General features: G+C 38.3%; 2 non-coding genes across 2 annotated transcripts; both read right to left on the bottom strand.

The window, feature by feature from the left end:
- Positions 1 to 359: 359 nt before the first annotated feature.
- On the bottom strand, positions 360 to 433 carry trnah-aug (transfer RNA histidin (anticodon AUG)). Its single transcript has one exon. It is a non-coding gene; the product is annotated as a tRNA-His (tRNA).
- A 4414-nt stretch (positions 434 to 4847) lies between these two features.
- On the bottom strand, positions 4848 to 4919 carry trnaa-ugc (transfer RNA alanine (anticodon UGC)). Its single transcript has one exon. It is a non-coding gene; the product is annotated as a tRNA-Ala (tRNA).
- Between the last annotated feature and the right edge of the window lie 13061 nt (positions 4920 to 17980).

Here is a 17980-nt window from a genome sequence, read left to right as displayed (position 1 = left end):
AACACAATTACAACAGATTGTACAGTATTTACAGTTTAAAATTAGGGTAAATATGTCAAAATATCAAAATCCAGATGCACAGTGCTAACAAAACAATGCTTGTCAAGCTCTCAAACAAATCTGCGTTGTATTTTTAAAATATTTCAGCAGAGGATGTGAGGGGAGTATAAATGACGATTAGACGATCATTTTCCTTGGGTGAATATGGTTTTCTGGGGAGTTGCGATGTTGGGCATTATTGGACATTTTTGACACGTGTTGAACAGTCGCATCTCCTACAAATATTAAAATGGCTATGGTTTAGCTGAGAAATCCAATCGACCTATGCAAAAACAATGTTTACATCGCAAAAAAAAACACGTCCCTGGGTGGACTTGAACCACCAACCTTACGGTTCATAGCCGAACGCGCTAACCGATTGCACCACAGAGACTGACTGGTGGAGTCTTTTCTCGAATCAAAAAAAAATCTCTTACCGTTCTTTTTGCCAGCCGGTAATATTTCTTCTGCACTGATAACCAAGAACTGAATTTCATGTTTCGCAAGCTGTGTGAATTTCATCAAAAAACAAGTTTTCCAGAAAGGAAATGAACACATGCATTTAACGAAATCAAGCCCTTTGTGAGTGCCCAAAATGGTAAGATCTATACTACAAGATAGGAAGAAATACACGGCTGGGATTTGAACATAGGTTCTTTTGTTTAATAGAAAGGTGCTTTAACCAACGAAGCTATGGTGACAAGATAACCATCACCTTTAACAGCTACTTGGACACACCGCTCTGAGACATCTGCGTTCAGAAAGCGCTGAAACTGCTCTCAGAGAAAATTGCCTCTTTTACATACAGTAGCAGCCCCGACACTGAGAAACGAAGAGAAATGGCTTTTATTGGGCATTTTTCATGTCCAATGCGTTTGACATCTCCCAAGGGCGACAGAGTTCTTTTGCGACACTATTTCTTCTTCTTTTTTCTTGCTGTACGTTTTGATAAAAAACGAAAAATCGTGCAAGGGAAAAATGTATTTTTTTCATAGAGAAAATGTGCACCAGGAAATGTTGTGTTGAGAAGAAGTGATTTAACATGATACGTGACCTAATTTATCGGAGCAAATGCTCACCCAGCAAGGTCTGGAGAAGTTGGAGAGTCTGGGGGATGTGATAATTATACGGTGTGGTGGAAGAAAACAGTCTTTCTTTGAATTCTCAATCAATCGGAATTTCGGAATCGGAATCGAAATTTTAGACGTGGCGGTGGATTACTAGTAGCGACGCTGAGCACACTATGAGGGAATTCAGGTTATGTGAAATGCCAGCGGTTTAATAAATAACGCATCTGATTTCGGATCGTAAGATTGTAGGTTCGACTTCTACCTGGCTCGTTTAAATTTTATTCGAGCTCCTCAGTAATATCTTTTATGTAATGAACCGCACCTGAAAGCAAACATTGGGTCTGTTTCCTTTGTTTTCCAGCATGAAATAGCAAATCGTTACAAAAAGTACCTGCTATTGTCCAATAGCGGGTTTTTTTTCAAATTACATTTTCAGGCTTCAGACACTTTTTAATAAAACAAAAGTGTCCGGAAACTCCCTAACTTTCAGGTTTGCTTGAACCTGTATTAAAAGAAGTTATTTTAAACTTCCGGGATTCCATTCTCTGATGTAGCTGTCTCTAAAGACAGAGGTGATGTTTCGCAGATTTGAACTGTGCCTTCTCTCTTGTGTTCAAGGGTATTCGCTGTGTGAGACCCTAACTGCGTGTCCTGTAGGGTTCTATTGTGTTTAGATTATCTATGTGGTGTACAGATAGAACTCAACTACATGGTGTGAATTCCGTGTTCAGGACCAACAGAACCTGATAAACTAATAGCAGACCTCGACGCGATTTGAACACGCAGCCTTCTAATGGGGAGTCAGACATGCTACCTTTGCGCCACAGATATCAGCAATTTTGAAATCCCCAAAGGAGACAAATCAGCTTCACAAAAAATTCTCCTGTGAAGCGCGCCGCTCTTCCGAAGAGAGTCTCTTCTTCCCAGACCACATTTTATTCTTCCTGCGCAGCTCTTGTGCAGGTGTTGTTCTCGATAACAGATCCAGGAACACTGACTGTTTTTCTATTTTTTTTAAATCAAATACCCCATGGTGCAACGGTAGCACGTCTGACTCTAAATCCCGAAGTTATTTTTCAAAGTATATCGGAGTCAACTGACACTGATCAGGTTCTGCTGCTGCTGAGCCCGCAGCCTTCACCATAAGGTCCAATTCCCCAAGCCTTCTGACCTTATATGTAAATCCCTTCTCGTCAAATTTCGTATTTTCACAGGGTACCCTACAGAAATCGCAGTATAGAATGAAAAACTCCAGTAGATCTCGGCCGCTGTTGGTGATTTTCCTTTAAAAACAAATTAACCTCCGGAAATTTTACGGAGTGTATAACTTTCACTGAGACCGAGAAGTGTTAAGCTGTACATGGGTTTTTGTGGCTCGGTTGTTAACCAAAAGGGTGGTGGTTTGAGCCCTCTCAGGGACACTATGAGCCTTTTAATGTACACACCAGTCTCACTTCATCTCCACAGCCGGTCTTGTACCACAATTAAATACGGAGCCCGCAGCGGGTAGTAGGCTCGCAAATATAGCTCACTGTGTATATAATGACGAAGCAGAGGTTAGTTTCTTACCTGCATGTTGCAGAGCCTTACGCAACTCGTACCATTAGCTGAGGTTTGATCCCTGCACGGGCTATTAGTTGAAAGGCCATTGTAAATGATGTGTAAGAGATTTATCCAGCTGGCTTTTATGTTTCACACTAAATTGAGATCTTGAAACGAAAATAGTTAGAAATATGGAACACAACCGTTGTTCCCCAAGAAGGAAAGCTGTTTTGTACTGACGTCACTCCTTTTTATGTAACCCAGATTGTGAAGACAACTCTGCCCTATCAAAGGAAAATGTTACACAAAAGTTGGAAAGCACACTCTGAACCCATCTGTATATTTGATTCCCGCGATCTGTTCAAAGCTGCTTAGTGCTTCGCAAGCAAATCAAATCATTTCAGGGAAGAAACTCAGTTTAGTGAACTACTTTTGTATTTTCACTCATTGAATTTGATCTTTGTATTCTCTTTGCATTCTCAGCAATAATATTTCAAAATTACAGTTCAGATTTATTGGAAAACTTCACAAGCATTATTAGGTTAGGACTGTACAATTGTTTTTTAATATCTTGGTATATTTACCTTCATTTTAATATAGATATAACCATAAATGTTGTTAAGCATATTGTACTTTTGTTGTACTTTTTAAAACATTTTAGCTGAGGACACACGGCGACTATTATACCTTGTGATACATGGAAGACATCTGTAAACGAAGATGTAACAATAAAATTGGCAATTAACAGAAAACCACAATTTGTATAATATTATTCCTCGATATCAATGATCAATTGAAGGATTTGAAGAAACTATCAAAGAAACAGCAGCAATAGCAGATGACTTTGGTTTTGAACCCAACTTTACACCTCAATAATCCATTTGTCCTCGAAAAAAGAAAAGACAGGCATATTTTGAGTCTCATAATTATCCTCTTCTCGATCCAAAAGAAACGTTGATTGCTTCTGTCCTTTTTTGGATTTTCTTACGAAGATCTCACGAAGTATTGCCAGGATCTATATTTAGTGTTCGGTAGCGATAACACTGCTGATATTGATTGAGTAAAAATCTATGATGTATTGACAGCTTTATCTGAAGCGAGAAATCCTCGAACGCCGCTTATGAAGTGTTGGGATTCATACCAAGAAATGCCTTTTGTTTTCCCACCCAAAATGCTACTATTACATTACACATTATGCAAACATAACCAGTTTTAGTAGCTTCTGGGCGCGATTTTCCAAAACTGAAACTAATTACAAATTATTTAAGATGAACCATGTCCAAAAATTGTAAATCAGGATTAATATAATATCAAATGAAATTACTACAGAAGAAAATGTTTAACTGAAATATGAATGACTATGCAAGCCTACAAAATAGAACAATTCAATATTTATAACTTATTTTTTTATTTTTTGAGAAATGGGCTCACAAACCGGAAGACACTAACGTTTCTCTTCGTTAGAGTATGTGAATAACAGTTTAACCCCAAATGTCTGTAATTGTGATTCTGTTAAAATTCAAAAAACCATCTATCAATAGTAAGAAATTATTAAGAAAGGAAGCAATTGTGTTATTTCATAAACTGTAAGACATGAAGACATTTACAGGTTATATCCTTTGCTTTGTCTTTTAACGCAAGCATTCAGGATCCAAGCCCATGTTCGGACGGTTGTGTTTCTCTTGTAATCATCAAATGGCATTGTTTTGTCCGTCAGTTCCTTCTCGAGTTGTACCATGGATATTTTATGCCATCAATACTTTTCATGCTCTTTTGCATTTTCCTTCACATCCGGAAAAAAACACTCAAGGCGTTCTTGTCACTGTGCTACACAGTACAGGACACACAATGAGGAATTCGCGCAGCTTTCAGCTCAGTGCGGAATCCAGATGGAGGACTCGCTCGGTGAATGATCTCTCAGGAAAACCCGGGTGAGATTCAACATCCCGGGTGAGGTTTTTCTGCAACAGCCATGACAAGTGTGAAGACGTTCTCTGGATTTCCTGAATGTGACTTTAAATTAGTTCACATTCTTTGGTAGTTAACAGAACTAAATGCTTTGGAGGTACATTTAAAACTGCAGAGAACACTGTAGCACTTCGAGTTTAATTGTGTAAACCTGGCTCTCTATGAGCACGAGCAAAGAGTTCTCACTCAACAGAAGACAGCAATGTGAGCACAGTAACATAAAGCACTTGGAGATGCCTGGGATTGAACCCAGGACCTCATACATGCAAAGCATATGCTCTACCACTGAGCTACATCCCCCACATAAAAGGCTGTGGAAGTGACTTAGAGATGTGCAGGTGCTCACAGAACACAATCCATCTTTTGCATCTTTTAAGTGCTCTTGATTAAACTATGCATAGAAAAACAGCAGTACTGATGATTTTCATGGACTGATGCACACTTGTTCTGTACAACTCCAGTGATAAAACCTTGTCTGTAAATATTGTAGAACGTAAAAGGGTGAAACAATGCTCCAACTACAGGAATGGTAACAGAAAGGATCATTTTCTTATTTAATACATCCTTTTGAGATGCCTTGTCAACGCACACAGACGTTAGAGCTGAACAAATATTTTGTACACAAGACGGCAGTGCGATATTAGAATTCCTGTCTTCTTGATGGATTCAGACTCCTTCTCAGAGGTCCATGCTCGCCAAATAAGTTTACAGCTCTAGCGGCAATGCTTGTTAATAAGACAGAATTAAGCGTTGCTGTGCTTTCCTAAATGAGGCCCCATCTCACTCTCCCTCTCTGTGGTGCAGCCACAGAGAAAGTATTCATGCAGGCTGATTAAAGATGTTTTCTTTTGATAAGGGACAGTTCCCAAACGGAGATGCACTTAGCTAAGCCTGGCTATCATGATCAATGGTCATCCATTGGCACCTATCTGTCTAGGGAGTGCCGAATGGACATCTGGACTGCATTCCTAAGTGTCAGGAGTAAGTGACTCATATCTCACCTTCATCAACCAATCAGGGATTGCCAGGGCGTGGTAACACCACGTGGGTCTCCAATGCCCGCCAAACTCTCAACCAATCAGCACACATCTGTGTCTTGGTCAAAAAGGGAGCAAAAGAGTAGCTCGGAAAATACCCAACTCAACAAGCAAGCGCGTTGGTTGCTCTTGCTCTTAATGCAAGGAGCTGTTTTTTTTCCGCATTAATCATTATTAACCAGAAACAGCTGCACAACTGGTCGCATTTGTGGTTATGTCACTTCTCTGCTTCAGCAAGGTCAATAAAAGACTCTGAAAGTAGTAGAGAAAAACTGAATTAAAATCATATTAGCAATTCTGAGCGATATCTGCATACAGGCAATCCAATAAGAATGTTGAAATCTTTGAATATCATCTCTCTATATATTGCGCTGCTTTTTACTTGGAGTAAAACTATTGGATTGGAGGAATGCTAACCGCTGGGTTAAAATGTATTGTTGTTATTTGGAGAAATCAATGAACGCGTGATTTCATAATCACGTTTTAAAAGACGGTCATGTGCACAGAAAAAAGACAGTGCTGATTATTTTTCTGGAGACAGAGCACTGATGACCTATCCGAGCCAATTGATAAAGCTCACCCAGTGGATACTCTAGCAGAACATGGAAGAACGTTCACCATTGTAACCAAGGCAACCACAGGAACAACATCAAGAAGCACAATCAATTCCCCATTTAAATCTTTCGTGTAAGGTATGCTATGTGAAAGCATGAAGTAAATCCCCTGATCTCTTTTGAACATGGACAAGGTATTTCTGATGGAGCGCTATGAGCAAAGATTTAATAAGCTAGTCCTGCCGATGATTCAGCTTAAAGAAGTAAAAGCTTCACAAACAAAAGCAGCTCGCTACCACAGCCAATATTAAATATAATTGGTGGCACTTTACCATGTGCACTGGCTCAAAAGTGATCTCGGCAGACGTTGTTCCCTACGTAAAGCTGAAAGCGCCAAAGAGCATTTCCATTGAGAAAAAAAAAATCTGCCTTGATGTTAAACATAGAGGGCCGGTCTTTTAGAAGTTCTCCCTCTAAACACCTTGTGCAGCCTCCCGACAGACTAACATAAAGCGCCTTTTCACCAACTCAATTTATAATACACCCCTCAAAACTCACAACCGAATAACAATCCATCCGTATATTTGATTTCCAAGATCCATTCAAGGCAACTTGGCTCTTCGCAAGCAAATAATTTCAGGGAAGAATCTCAGTTTAGTCAACTACTGGTGCATTCAGCACACCGCTTGCTTTTGCTTGTCAGGGTGGCCGAGTGGTCTAAGGCGCCAGACTCAAAGATGTGTGTTTTTTCAGCTGGCTTGGGTGTTCTGGTCTCCAAATGGAGGCGTGGGTTCAAATCCTGACCGCTTCTGTTTTTACCTCTCTTGAATTGTTCCAGTGCTAGCTGACAGTGAATGACTGAAATATAAAAGCAGCAGAAGAAAGCAAGCAACTCAGTGCAATTTGTGAGTATTCTGCACTGTTAAAATGCACAGGTTTTCATACTTTTTGGAATTTGTAGCTCAAGAAGTGACTCCTGTTTCATTTTCTATTCACCAACTCGATTTGCATTCCGCCCCTCACACCTCACAACAGAATAACAAACGGCTTCATGTGCCACAGCATTCCCCTGTAGATTCGGTTTGCACTATGAATTAGGTGACCCCGAATGAAATATTTTAGTGTTGGCTCAAATGTGAGGAATTTCATGAACCCTCAAAAAGGAACGCTTTCAGAGAATGCCAGCAATTCAAAGCGTGTAAGCAGCAATTCTGCAATTTATTTTATCGGGGCTGGTGCTTTCCGAGTCGATGGCTCCGCATTAGAAATGAGAAGTGCTGAACTCTAAACATGTTCTTGCCATTACTGCTACTCCTGCTGCTACTCCTTCGTCCTCGAAAAAAGAAAAGACAGGCATGTTTTGAGTCTCAAAATGATCTTCTGGATCCACAAGAAACATGTAAATTTGATTGATTCCGCAGTATTTTGGATGTACTGTACTTATAACTTCCATCGAAGAGAGATTTCATCAGTTGCATGAAATTGAAACTTTCGACTTTTTGTCTGGTATTGAAAATATGTTAAAAAAAACATAAACAATTTTCTAATGAACAACTCATGAAGTATTGCCAGGATCTATATTTAGCGTTTGGTAGTGATAACACTGCTGATATTGACTGAGTAGAAATCTATGTTGTATTGACAGCTTTATCTGAAGCAAGAAATCCTAGAACGCCCTCTATGAAGTTTTAGGATTCATACCAAAAGATGCCTTTTGTTTCCCACCCCAACTGCTGCTATTGCATTACACATTATGTGAACATTACCAGTTTTGGTAGCTTCTGGGCATGATTTTCCTAAACTGAAACTTATTACAAAATTATTTAAGATGAACCATGTCCAAAAATTGTAAATCAGGACTAATTTTAATATCAAATGAAATTACTACAGAAGAAAAGGTTTGATTTATATAACTTATTTTTTTTATTTTTTGAAATGGGCTCACACATTCAGACTCGTTCTCAGTGGTTCTTGCTCACCAAATAACTTAAAAGCTGAGGAAGAATGCTACGAAAAATACTAATCAAAATACAAAATAATAATCATTATTAACCAGAAACAGCAAAAAAACTGGTCACATTTGTGATTATGTCGCTTCTCTGCTTCAGCAAGGTCAATAAAGGACTCTCTGAAAGTAGTAAAACACTAAAGAACTGCAAAACTGAATTCAGAATCATATTAGGAATTCTGAGTGATGCCTGCTTACATGCAATCCAATACGGATGTTGTCTTTAAATAAGAATTCTCTATGTTTCCCTGCCTTTTCCCTGGAGTGAAACTATTGGATTGAAGGAATTCTTATCACAGGTTTACAAGGTGTCGTTGATATTTGGAGAAATCTATGAACTCGTGATTTTTATATACTTTAAATAACAGCCATACGCACAGAATAAAATGACGGTACTGATGATTTTTTTCTGAGACGAAGCACAGATTATCTTTCCAACACAGCTGATAAAGGCAAGCCAATAGATACTCTAGCAGAACATAAAAAAAACAGAATCAATTCCCCACTTAGATCTGACATGTGAGGTATGCTTTGTGATCGCTTGAAGTAAAACCCACGATCTCTTTTGAACTTGGACAAGTTATTTCTGATAGAGCGCTATGCAGAAAGACTTTATCAGCTCTACCTCTGAGGACGACTCGACTTGAAGACGCAGAACGATAAAAGGAACACAACCGACATCATAATTGAGGGCACACTGTGATTTTCACTGAATCAAAAGTGATCTTGGTAGACAAACTTCCCTGCTGAAGGTGGAAACGAGAATTTGTGTTGAAAAGACGAAACATTTTTTTTCCCTGCTTTGATGTTAAGCTGATAAAATAGCTTTTGCTCCATTTATCAAAAAAACACATGTCCCCCCATTGGATTCCTAAACAGTAGGAAGGTGGTTCTAACACAAAAACACCAGACAGCAATGGGATTGGATTCCACACCTCCGAAAAGACTGAAGCCTTAAGCCAGAGCCTTAAACCACTGAGCCACATTACCTGCCTGGATAAAACAGGGTGGCTTTTGCTCTTGTCGCCCGACTTAGTGGCGTTATGACCGTGGAACCAACTGCACCTGCTTTTTCTGAGATGCTTCCCCTCTCATGGCAAGATCTCGACTTCTTTAACACCTCTGGATATAGTTCTTCTGTGAAACAGGCTTCACACCTCTGCGTACAGCGCCCTTGATGTCATTTTATTTTTACAGCAGCCGCATCCGGAAAGTTGTGTCTTTTATTTTTTATTTGAACAACAAAACTACATACAATACAAAAAAGAGCACATATAACGTATCAAGAAAATCGTCAGCGGTACATGCTATAATACAATTACACTTTATGAAAAACGATTACACAAGGTAAATAAAGATAAGGTCCACACAGCTTGTTCTTACATTTCGAAAGAGTCCGTAAATACCCCTTTATGTCTATTTTGAACTGTTCAAACGTAGGACTCTTCCCAGACCATTTCACTCTATACCACATTCCTAAACGAGGATGCATCTCCTGTTTTAGAACTATTTTGGCCGTGTGGCTTATACAACACACCCACAGTATTCTAATGGTGGACTGCAGATCTGTGCTATAGTTCAGTCGAATTCGAAGGATCCAGCAATCGTACTGGATTTGAATGGGATTCTGAAATGTCTCTTGCAAAAGTATTTGGGTTTGCTTGAACCTTTGATAAAAAAAAGTGATCTGATCTGAAACTACCCAGCTTACAATCTCTGAGGTAGTTGTCACTAAACTCGGACGTGATGTGGCACACATGTGCCGTGTGCCTTTACTTTTGTAAAAAACTGGTATCGGGAAAAGTTTCTTAATATTTCTTTTGATTAGCATGCAAGAAAATGTGATCATTACCTATGGAATTTCCCGCCAGCCTGGAGCTTGAATTCACAACCTTGAGATTCAGTGTTCAAGAGTCACAGAAGAGGTCGGCCTGGTCTTCAGTCTGCCAACAATAAGCTCCGGCAGTGCTCCTCTGTAAAGCAGATTGTTCAGATCGGTTATGTGGGACGGCACTTCGATATTAAGATCGTTTGCAGCACACGCATGGTTTCCCCCCTTCACGCAAAAAACATAGACGAAGGAAGCTCTCTTGTCTTGGGCTGCTGACTCCCGGATTTAAAGCGCTCTGGGTGCCAGCTAAGTCTCTAACAAGCACACTATAAAGACAGGAATTACACTTTGCTCACGTCACGCATGGAATGGCGAGGCTACTTGTTCCAATATTATCTAGTCACACCTCATATGGTGCCGATTCCTGGTTTTCATTAAAGAAAGAGCACTGCAAACACCGTAAACAGTGCAAAACGTGTGATGAAAGAAGTCTTTTCCCCCCTTTGTCTAAAGCAGAACACAGCGGAGTCATGCCGAGGGTTGTGAGATCAAGATTTCAGTGGAGCACTGTCGTCTACGTCTTTAGCTACATGAGTAGAACATCCTCTTGTACACGGAAAGCAGATTGAGATCCTCTGACATGAAAAGTGCCAGATAAAAGCCATTTCTCATCCTTTCTCTTAGTGGTGGAGCTATCGCATGTACAGATGCAGCCATTCAAAATGAGCGGTAAAAACCCGCAGTGCAGTAACCAACCCGCAGGGCACCGTAGGGCACCGCGGTAAGTGATTGGCTGGCCAAAATGACCGACAGGGGCACTCGTGGTGCATTGGTTGGTAGTGAAAAGATTTAATCATTCAATGTCTTTACTGTGCACATTTCAATCCACTTAGTTTTGAATATTTATATGGAATTTTACCACTAAAGGGAAATTTTAGTAGCTGAGCATAAAAAGAAGAGGAGCATAACGCATCTGAAGGTCATAAACGATATTAATTTTGGAACATAAACATACAGTATATAGCTGGTCTTGGTACTTTAAAGAAAAAAATACACACCAGTATTCCATTTCTCCCTAAACATTTTAAGCTTTGAAGTCTTTAACTAACGTGATACCAGAGTCAACAAGCATACTTTTAGAATTTGATTAAAAGGGAATATAATATGGAATCGCGTATCTAAAGAATTTAATAACGGTATGATTATATCCGTGTACTGCGACAGGGCTGTGTAGGGCTGTTTTGCCTGCCTGTTCATGCGACCTGTCTTGTAGCCTACTGGTCTAGGTGTGTGACTACCAACTGGCAGGTTGTGTGTTTGAATCCAGCTGGTTCTGGACTTTTCATTTAACAAACATTTCTTCGAAAAAATAGAATAGCGATATTATGGACAATCAATTGACTTTTATATTTCAAAATATCGCAACATGATCGATATTTGCGATATTTTGAACATATCTTCCCTTCTGACAGCGGTTCCTGCTTCTAGTGTGTGTGTGTGCAACAGAGTAAATTTTTATAGAGAAATGGAGGCTGGACAGTATGTGTTACAATATAAACATTTATATTGATTTAAATCGTGTTCTGATTTAAATCGCAAACGCGTGTTTAATTATGTGTTTTTTAATCATAATCAGGCTAATGCATTTCTACATTTTCTGTATGAACCAGCTTAGAGGTTCATACAGAAAGACAGCTTGTGTTTAAATTGAGTGTAAGGTAATTTATGCTTCTAAAGTCATGGTCAGCATTTATTATTGTACTGTGCTGTAAACTTTTTCTGTGCCTAGTCACATTATTTTATTGCATTTTTATTGCGTTATTAAATCCGGTGGCGCTGTGTGTTAGTTTCCTGACTCCCATGTTACATGGTCTGTGATTGAATCCCATAGAACTATGACTTTATTTTTTAACAAACATTTCTTTGAAAAAATGAAACGTTTCCCTTGGTCAGAGATTAAATAAAACCTCACTCGCACCAAACAAATTTATATTTCTAAATATCACAAAATACGTTCATTGTCTTCCAATCAAGTCGAGTTGACATTGGAAGCCTGCCACACCCGGACTGTTAAACCAACGCATTAGCACGTCAAAGCCCATCGAGGGTATTGAGCCAGTATTGGCTTTAGTATTCCCCCCTCTCCCCTCAGTTCAATTCAAGGTGTTTTATTTGCATGACAGATGGGTACAAGCAGTGTTGGGTATGTATATTGTAACGCTTACGGCAGACAGGCACTGTGTAAGAGCCGGCGCACCAGAGCAGCGTACCGAGGGAGCGTCTGCATTTCTAACTTAGTTTTTAAAATTAGTCAAGCAATATGAAGCATCTCCTTTTACTTAGTGCCTGAGCATAAAAAGAATAGGAGCATACTGCAACGCATGTGAAGTCCATAAACGATATTAATTTTGGAACTTAAACATACAGTATATGGCTGGTCTCGGTACTTTAAAGAAAACATACACACCAGTATTCCATTTCTCCCTAAACATTTTAAGCATCGAAGTCTTTAACTAACGCGATACCGGAGTCAACAAGCATACTTTTAGAATTTGATTAAAAGGGAATATAATATGGAATCGCGTATCTCAAGAAATTAATAACGATATAATTATATTCATGTTGCAAAAGAACTGCAACGGACATAAAAACTCCCTTGCTTTTAACAGAGCGTTCCATAATTTCTAACTATGAAAATGCCAGGTGAAAGGATTTGTAAACATATTTTGTTAAAGCAAGTCAGTTTTTTCTGCAACACATAAAAGACATTTTTCCAAGAAAGTTTAGCCTTTGTCACTAATGAAACCACTAAATAAAGACATAAATATAGAAATCTTAAGATTTGTTTTATTTAATGTTGGTAGCAGGATGAACTGTCAGAGTGTATATTTTGTCGCAGAGTTGCTGCAAGATGTTAACAGTGAAAAAGGTATTTAGAAATGAGTTATTTCAAGATGAAAATTTTCAGAATAATTGCAAATCTAGCAGGATAGAGAAAGCACAGAAAACTGGCAGTTAGATTGATCAGATTAGTATGAAAAGTCATTTAGCAAAGGGAATTAGAAGAGTGACAAACTAGTATACTTTAGATCTTTTTTTCTGAACCAGGGACAATCTGATCATGTTTCCCTATAACAATAATAAAAAACTTTATTTGATATATCACCATTAAAGGTGGCATCTCAAAGCAATACAGTAGATGTAAAAACAGATAAAAGGACCACAGATTACAAAGTAAATGCATATAAGAAAGACAAGCAGTTAGAGGTGCTACCAAAATTAGAAAATGAAGCAGATACAGACACTAAGTCTTCTGAAAAGAAAGGTTCTGAGGTTAGATTTAAACTGGCCCTGGTGTGTGTGTGTTTGTGTCTGTCTGTCCTGTGATGGACTGGCGCTATGTCCAGGGTGTATTCTGCCTTGTGTCTGTCGCTTACTGGGATAGGCTCCAAATCCTCTGTACTGGATAAAGAGATTAGAAATGGATGGAAGTAAAGGCACTGTGTGGATGGAACTATACACAGTGTTAGAAACCCACTATGAAATGGCAGCATCTCACTGAGAATAAAACATTTTATACTGCTGGCTTAAGGAAACAGCCTTTCCACCTCTCTTGCACATCAGTATCCATACCTAGTTATTTAAACAAATTGCCTCTAATTATAAACATCTTAATATGCTGGCTCTGTGGATCCGCATCAGCTATGTTTGCCCATTCCTTCAATTCATGTGCATCCAACACACAGTTCAACGCTAGCAACTACACAAAATCTAAAATATGAGCTCTACTTGCCACTTACAGTACCAACAGTACCAGCTAACTTTAGTAGTGACATTTTCATGGATCTTTTTAACAATAAAATTTACAACATCAGACTTCAGACACAATTAAACAGGCCTCAAAAAAGTCTGGTACAAACATTTTCAGCATGGAATAAACCGTTACTTTAATGGTATAAACCTTAAATGGATTCATATTCTCAATAAGATTTGGTGCTCAGTAACATGACTTAGAAAATGACAGAAGACATACGTATCATGCTTATCCTTCTATTTTTCATAATCGTAAACTCCTTAAGGCAGTTACATTTTCTCTGTTCTGACCTGGAGTTACAGAGAAATTTAAATTCTAATAAGAGATTTGTAATGAGGAAAGTCATACCAATCACTCATACAGTACCAGGATTTGCAATTACAATACAAATACTTTCTTTCTGTATGTGTTTATTTTGCAGTTTGAGTCTATGGCATTCCTTTGGGGGTCCATACTCCAAGGCATGACTTTTTTATGTATAAACATCAGTATTTACTGCTATTAATTACTGTACGATTTATAGTTGAAATCTGAGCCTAGATATAAAGTTAGATATAAAGTTAAAATCTCGACAAAGCAATGTAGGAAATACAGAGAAAATAAATCCTTTCTGACATCTAAAATCAGTTTCGATCAAGGTCTCTAAAACGAACAAGAAAAAGAAGATTTTCGGAGGGCAATTACGCTGTGTTTATATAGAATAAGTGATTTATGAGCAATCTAATTTCTTGTTCGTTTAAAACAGTGAAATGTCAGCTGCAAAAGATCACACCAGAAACAGCACTCTCTCTGCCTGTCATAGACGTTCAGGAAAGGCTGAATGAAGTCATGTCAAGTACAATAATTCGGAGATCAACAATAACAGTTGTAGGACAGTATATAAGGAGGATAAGGATTTTGAAGTTGACTCGAAATCTGATAGGTAACCAGTGCAAGGACTTGAAAACAGGTGTAATGCATCCCTGATAGGATTCTTGCTGTCATATTCTGAACATATTGAAGATTGCTCAGTGTGGATTTAATTTCCCCAGTGAACAGGATGTGCATTTATTAATTCTAGAAAAAAAGCCTTTCTTGATTTCTCTAGTTCTTAGTTTCTCTAGTTCCCTTTAAAATAAACTATTATTCCACAATGCAGAGTATTACATGCCCAGTATTTACACATGATATTTGTGATTTAAAGAAATTAACACAAGCAGCTTTTGGAGATTTAAGTGTTGACTGAGTTATTGCAGGATAAAAGACTAGAGATGTTGGCAAGAAGAAGATAGTTTGGGGAAAGCTGAGGAATACACTTATAACAAGAACACTTCCTAATGGGGTTAGGCATACTTTTGATGAAGATGATGAAGTTAACAGACTATATGTTTACATAGATACTGAAATAAGGATTGTATTTTAGATTATGTGTAGTTGCTGGCATTGAACTGTGTGTTGGATGCACATGAATTGAAGGAATGGGCAAACATAGCTGATGCGGATCCACAGAGCCAGCATATTAAGATGTTTATAATTAGAGGCAATTTGTTTAAATAACTAGGTATGGATACTGATGTGCAAGAGAGGTGGAAAGGCTGTTTCCTTAAGCCAGCAGTATAAAATGTTTTATTCTCAGTGAGATGCTGCCATTTCATAGTGGGTTTCTAACACTGTGTATAGTTCCATCCACACAGTGCCTTTACTTCCATTTCTAATCTCTTTATCCAGTACAGAGGATTTGGAGCCTATCTCAGTAAGCAACGGACACAAGGCAGAATACACCCTGGACATAGCGCCAGTCCATCACAGGACAGACATACACAAACACACACACACCAGGGCCAGTTTTCCCATAAACCAATTAACTTACCAGTATGTTTTGGAGTGCGAGAGGGAGTCATATCACACATATGGAGAAAAACCATGTAACCCAGAGAGAACATGTAAACCCCACACACACAGGATGGCAGGAATTGAACCTAGGATCCCAGTGCTGCAAGATAGCAATGCTAACCACTTTGCCACCATTATAAATGGATAGATATCTTAGTTATCATTCTAGTTCACAGGTTTGGATGCATAATTTAATTTTGAAAGCCACTGAGACATCAGGTACTACTGTTGTATTTATGAAAAAGAAACAAAACAAAAAACATACTAACAACTGTGCCATCCTACTCCTTAGTTAATACATTTTATTATTCATAAACAGTTAACATTGTTAGCAAAATATTTTGAATTATATTTAACCCTATTTTTTCTTTAGTTTTGTATTTAACTTATTATATGATAGTCAGACTTAATGTATATTTGAACAATGAAAATATATTTTTACAAGATTTTACATTAAGCACTTAAAATTAATATGGTTAATAATAGTAAACTGTAACATGCTGTAACAAGATCGGTTAAACTGCGAAGAAAATGCTTTCAGAGAAAATGTTTCAGGTGTGAAGAACATAGATCTCCAATGCAATTTCAATCAAACCTGTTCCCACACACCCTGCCCCCACTACCATTAGAATATACACAAAGCACTCACATCTTTCGAGCTAATGATCAGGTGACCCAAGAGAGAGCGAGAGAAACACCAAGGGGTGCGGAACCAGGGAACCATTTACATGGAAAACGGGCGATCTCCCCAGACTGTCCGCCCGTTTCACTGTTACCTGGATACCTCTTTATTTAGAACTCACTAACACTGATTTTTAGTTTAGAAGGATTCAAGTAGGGTTTTAGATGAAAGGCAGCGACCTTAATCAAGCCCAAATCACAATTGAACCCATTCAGAGCCTACATTACATTTTAGCGTTTCATTCTGAGCAGAAGACCCTCACACCTGAAGAAGGGGGAGGTGTTTTTCGCTGGAAATCTCGCCTGCTTCTACTTTACAACCGGAGTGCTGGCTGTGACGAATTAAACCGGTATTACAGGTTTCAATCACAGACCATGTGACATGGGAGTCAGGAAACTAACACACAGCGCCACCGGATTTGATAACGCTATAAAAACGCTATAAAATAATGTGACTTGGCACAGAACAAGTTTACAGCACAGTACAATAATAAATGCTGACCATGACTTTAGAAGCATAAATTGCCTTACACTCAATTTAAACACAAGCTGTCTTTAGCCCTCTAAGCTGGTTCATACAGAAATGTAGAGATCCAGGCTCAGAACACACAGCTTCATTAGTGAATACATATGCAGGACAACTAGAGAAGATGTTTTACAGAGGATGGATTTTTAGAAACATCCCATCAGTGACATCACTGAAGTCAACTCCTAGGTACTGTAACTGTCGTGTGGATAGTTTCACAAGAATCAGACAAAGGTTTAAGCATCGCTTGTTCTAGATAAAACTGCAAAAAAAAAACAACAACCCATAATGTACTTCTTTGCGGCTCTGTTTGCCCAAATCATATATTCACAACGTGAAATCTAGAAAATAATATTACGTAACCAAAATCCGCAATATGGAAACAGAACCTGTGTAATTGTTGATAGATGATGTACTCGTAACATTTTTTCAAGACGAGCTACAACATTTAAAAAATGACTTGTATGTACTTGATATCTCTAATCAATCCACGGGTCCCAGCACAAAACGAAACTAAAACGCATACCGTTTCGCGCTTCTTATTAGTTGCTCAAAAGTAATTTGACCGTATGAAATGCATAATATAAACCTAGAAACATATACGTGAGCAGTACTTAAGCACTGTAGTATCGGTGTTAAGACATATCTCTCAAATACTGTAAATCAAGTTAAAAATATCTCAAGACAGATTCTGGTCATAATGAAACCATGTTTCGTGTATGTTTTCTTTAAAGTACCGAGACCAGCCATATACTGTATGTTTATGTTCCAAAATTAATATCGTTTATGGCCTTCACACGCGTTGCAGTATGCTCCTATTCTTTTTATGCTCAGCTACTAAGATTTCCCTTCAGTGGTAAAATTAGATATGAATATTCAATACTTAAACGGGCACAGTTAAGACATTAAATATACATATACATACTGTATACAGTACAGTTTGCATACGGTAATATGATTATGTTCCTAAATCAATCTCTTTTATGAGCATGTGTAAGGCATGGTGAATCGATTCTCAAAAATTACTGTACTTTGCAT

Source organism: Atractosteus spatula (assembly GCF_055471065.1).
Source record: "Atractosteus spatula isolate fAtrSpa1 chromosome 10 unlocalized genomic scaffold, fAtrSpa1.hap1 SUPER_10_unloc_11, whole genome shotgun sequence".
Lineage (NCBI taxonomy): Eukaryota > Metazoa > Chordata > Actinopteri > Semionotiformes > Lepisosteidae > Atractosteus > Atractosteus spatula.
This window is presented reverse-complemented; position numbering and strand designations above follow the sequence as displayed.